Genomic DNA, 5,455 nt, shown 5'->3' on the forward strand with positions numbered 1-5,455 from the left:
ATTGCAGTAATAGAAATTAAACCTAATACGATTCCAAATAGAAAAACTTCAATCATTTTCATTTATTTAAAAGGAGAAACAAAAAGAGGTAATTGCTATCTAAATATTTATTCGACTTGACATGAATCTTAATGACAATGAACAAGAATTGATAATGTGTAACGTATGTAAACATAGAACAGAAAAATATCTTTTATAAATTGTTCAGTTTAAATAAGTCGTATCTTACTCGGACCAATAAATAGAGCCGAGGTTATGATTAAAGCAGCTAATAAAAAATCGAAATAATTTATACTAAGCTTGAACGGGCTAAATCAACTTAAAAGAAGAATTCACTTTTGTATGCAAAAGAGCCTTGCATAACTGGCTAATGGCATTAATTACTTACCTTTATTGGCATGTGTATTATTCAAATTGGTGACCAAAAAAAGTGCTGACCAAGTGTGGACCTATAAAATGAGGTAATTTGGTCTTATATGAAATATGGTCATTAATTCATTTAATCTTATTTTCGTGAGATTACATTAAATCTCAATTAGGCTAATGCTAAACAAGACCTTGCACCAAACCATACAAAATTAAGTTATAATATTATTTTCTTTAAAAAGTGCAATAGTGGAGATAAAATATGGCCAAGGCTCTTATGAAGTCTGCTTTCTTTGTTGCTTTGTTGCTAATTACCATGGGTTTGTTTCTTTTTCTTATTTTCTCATTACTTTAACTTCCAATCCCCTCGTAGAATTTTTTTTTAATTTTAATTTTTTTTTTCATTGTAATATCTTAGAGTAAAGAGGAAAGAAAGAATGAAAATCATATGTGAAATATTTAATTGTTTGAAATTTTCATATGCAGTTGCAGATATTCCATCATTTAAGGTGGCGGCAAATACATGAATGTGATAATCCGAAGGATTGCGAAGCACATTGTCCTCCAACTTTGGCACCTGTTTGTATTGCTCATAGATGCATATGCTGGACCAAGAAAAGGCTAGAAATGGCGAAACAATTAGGCATGAATCCCAAAAATTGATGTTTTTTATTGTGTTTGATTGAATTGTGCTAAAATGAACGTGGACTCTGAATCTTGATATTTGAGTAATATATGTCATAATATTTTATGCGATTTTTGTGCTAAACAAAATGATGCTTTAAGTATTCGCATTTACCAATGTCAGCCTGCTTGATTTATTAGAGTACTTTTGATGACAAAGAATTTTAATTTTCTGGAAATTATTTAAACACTCGATTTGGTTAAGTTAGTTTAAGGGTGAAAAGCATGACAGTAGCACCAAAGAATATTATAGGACGGATGAGATCCCTCCATCTTAAGCCCATCAGGCGATTGAACTGTCGCGTTATACACCGCTTTGCCTTGTCCAACATTTGTTACAGTGCAAAAAAATGGTTGCATTATTAGGAGGTTGTAATTGGAGGTGTATAGAGGTGTAATTTAGACCATCTGTTCCTTTAGCTTGTGGGAAATTTGAGCAATTGTATTTGTAGGTACCATTTCCTGCTACTTGTGCTATGTTTGAGCTGTTGTAGCCTTCTTTACAAAGGAAACTTATGTAGGAGTTTATGTCAATGTCATAAACTAGACCAGGGTCCAATGCACTTGTTGGATTTATTTGACCTGAGCCTGAAGCTAATTCTTTCTCCTTTGGTGCAATCTTCATTGGTTTGGCTAAAATAAAAATTTAATGTAACTTTGGTAAGTATTAAACGTCTCAACACCAATAACAATAACAATAATTACGTATTAATCCTAAACAAGTTGGGATAAGTATTAAATGTCTCAAATGAATAAAAAAAATCTTATATTGATTTGATAAACAATAAATTGCACAACATGACCATTGAAACTTGAGACACTATATATGAGCCTTATAAGATATAGTAGTCCCACCGAAACATGCCTAGTGTGACAGTGGCGTACATAAGATTTTATGCAAGTGTCGTCGCTTTATTATTACAAGTCTTCTGGTGAGTTAATTTTTGCCTACGATTATGTTCATTTTGAAGTCTTTACTCCTTGTATCAAGTTGACATTTACTTTGTATTTTTTTTTTGTCAATATATATATATATTCTTAATATATTCATGTGCGAGATCACGCTCTCTTCTAAGACAGTATTTTCAGCCATTGAATGTGACGTACATCTATTTGTTCCACAGAGAATGACATTATTTCCTTAGACATATATTTAAATTTTGAAATAATTCAACTTGAACAACTCATTTTAATCCTAGTTATAAATTTTTATAGGCATACAAATATTATCTCATATTTAAGATTCCAAATTAAAAATAAAAATAAATTATATGTCCAATCAAATAACTCATATAAATTAAAGGTATACAAAATAAATGGATTAAGCAGGAAAATCTCACCAGCGGTCATTAACAGCGCGAGGACAAGACATTGATATTCCCCAAATCAAATTATATTTTATTAATTCAGAAAATGCATTTTTTTTTAAATTACTCCCAAATTCGGAGGATCTATAGTGTTTTCATACTTCCCCTCTAGCGCGTGACTCGAACTCAGGAAAATAATGCAGCTAATATACTTAATCCTGGAGCAGTAATATCAGGCTATACAAAAAAGAAAAAAATATCATTCTTAAATAATTGTCATGAATATAAAGAGAGTAAACATTATTTACGCTGTTATATATATATATATATATATATATATATATATACTCCCTCCGTTTCAATTTAGGTGAACCTATTTCTTTTTTAGTCCGTGCCAAAAAAGAATGACCTATTTCCCTATTTGGAAACAATTTATATTTATGCAATGATTTATAGCCACACAAAATATATGTGCCTCATTTTACACCACAAATTCAAAAGTCTTCTATTTTTTCTTAAACTCCGTGCCCAATCAAATGAATTCACATAAATTGAAACGGATGGAATATATATATATATATATATATATATATATATATATATATATATATATATATATATATATATATATAAGTCGTCGAATCCTCTTGATATAAGAGAAAAATAGTGAAGTGATAAAGGAAGATCAAGGTAAGAAGCAAACCTTAAGTATGTTGAGACTGATGGTTTGGGGTCCTCTACTTGAAAAACAAGGTATAAAGGGTGCAGTATGTTAATGTTTCTTGATCTAAATATTGTTGCTGTTGGCGACCTACACAATAATTGTAAGAAATATATGTCAGTATATATATATATATATATGCGAAATACATAAATCGTCCCTTTAAGTTGTTCTCAACGATCAGCTAAAGATCCTAACTAAGCCAATGACCAACTAAACACCGCAGGCGCATGACCTGACATATCGCGTGTTGCACACTCATGTAACAGTAAGTTGCTTCAAAATTTAACCCATTTCCAGCAGTAATAAATGGGTGTAATTCCTAAGTTTTCCTTATTGAGGTCTCATTTTATATCCAAATTGAGAAACCTAATTAGCATTTGCTCTTTCTTCCCCTACTTGTGACTTTGTTCCAGTTCCACCATACTATTTTACCAAAATCTGCACTCACGAGCTCTAACCTAGGCTTTTCTACAAGAACATGCTTTTTGTTTTTTGTTTTAACCTAGGTTCCAGTGTGCTTATTTATGAGAATGGTAAGGGAATGTGGAGGTGGTGAGGAGATGTGCGTTTTTTCAGTGAAGAAATGGAGAGTTTGCCTTGAGATGGAGAAAGAAGTAGCAAAAAGTGAGAAAAGCTTCATTTTGATTTCATTTGGCAGTTGAAGAAGAGGAGGTGGGGGAAGGGAACAGAACATTGAGTTCAAGGTTCATACATGGTGATATCCTAATTATCCCTATAATAAAACAGAGGAGAAAATGGAAGAAGTGAGGCAGAACAGAAAGCAAGTTGGATTCCTTGTGGCTGTTGCTCTTTTACATATATAAATTGTTAATTATTGGAATATTTTCTGTCCTACAATGGCATTGCCTCTGTTGAATTAGAAAAAGGGAGGGTATAGTTTACGCAACCCTTACCCCTAACTTGTGTGAGGTGTCACTATGGCAGCTGCGGGGTTCGGGGAAGGGCCGCACCCCAAGAGATATGATGTAGACAGTCTACCTTAATACAAGCATTAGTAGCTGCTTCCATAGCTCGAACAGTAAACTATGGAGAAATTGCAAAAACAAGTTATAGTATTTCATTCAAAATTGTTAGGAAAATAGATGAAAAGATACTTAGTGTTGTTGATGTAGAGATTAATCTTGTCACCATCAGCTTCATGAACATATATTGCTGGTATAACAGTAGACATGGCTGTGTCTGAAAAATCATCTGTTGACATTATATCTCCAGCACCTCCATATTTTTGTGTGATGGCATCTTGATTATTATTTTCAAGGCATAAAAACTATGTTTCCTTTCACTTTACTCCCATCTAAACTACCATCATCACAATCACTGCATAGGAGTATTAATTAAGAACATTATTTAAATTGAAGTTCCAATCTAATATTGCTATACCCGGGGATGGAGTTAGGTGGGTGGAAAGGGGTACATACCCTCTCGCCGAAAATTATACTATATATATATTTAAATTATATTTAAATTGAAGAACATTATTTAAATTGAAATTCCAATCTAATATAGCTATATCCAGGGATGGAGTTAGGTGGGCGGAAAGGGGTTCAGACCCTCTCGTCGAAAAATTATACTATATATATGTATGTATATGTTGAATTTCCTTAGCTTCTTGGCGCGTTTACTTTTTATAAGTTTTGAATCTCTTAGCGAAGATCTTGCTTCCGCAACTTGCTATAACTTGCTCAATTTTTGAATATTTTTGGTACGTACCTGGGATCTACGTCGCTTCCTGCGGTTTCATTTTTGGCCAAGATTCCACTTGTCAAAGGTGACATTTTTCCATTTGTGTCAAAGAGGTTGAGAGAAATTCCCTAACCGAATGTACACGGGAAGAAAAAAAGAATTTAACTTCTATATATATATATATATATATATATATATATATAAAAGATACAATAATCGAGATATAACAGGAGATCAGTAACTTACTGTAAACGATTCGCCATTACCCGGTTGAGTAGTAGTCTCAAATTGCCTATCAATACTAGTAGCAGCCACAGTCATAATCCAAGGTGCAACATTTTCAACTTGTGACAAATCAGGCCCATCATTTCCTGCTGAACAAGAAGTCAAAATTCCCTTTTTCATAGCATGAAAAGCTCCTATAGACATTGAATCTTTGAAAAAACTCCTTGCAGGTCCTCCAACGGATACTGATACAATATCTACACCATCACTAATTGCAGCATCAAACGCTCCCAAAAGATTTATGTCTGAACAACCAGAGCTCCAGCATACTTTATATGCAGCGATTCGTGCCGATGGAACGCCTCCTCGGGCTGTTCCATTGGCAAAGCCATCTAAATTGGCACCAGGGACTGGTATTCCAGCAGCAGTGGAAGCTGTGTGTGTA

General features: G+C 33.2%; 1 pseudogene; it reads right to left on the reverse strand.

Moving 5' to 3' along the window:
- Positions 1-4,159: 4,159 nt before the first annotated feature.
- On the reverse strand, positions 4,160-5,448 carry LOC142179113 (subtilisin-like protease SBT4.15; annotated as a pseudogene).
- Between the last annotated feature and the right edge of the window lie 7 nt (positions 5,449-5,455).

Source organism: Nicotiana tabacum, unplaced genomic scaffold (genome assembly GCF_000715075.1).
Source record: "Nicotiana tabacum cultivar K326 unplaced genomic scaffold, ASM71507v2 Un00361, whole genome shotgun sequence".
Taxonomy (NCBI): Eukaryota; Viridiplantae; Streptophyta; class Magnoliopsida; order Solanales; family Solanaceae; genus Nicotiana; species Nicotiana tabacum.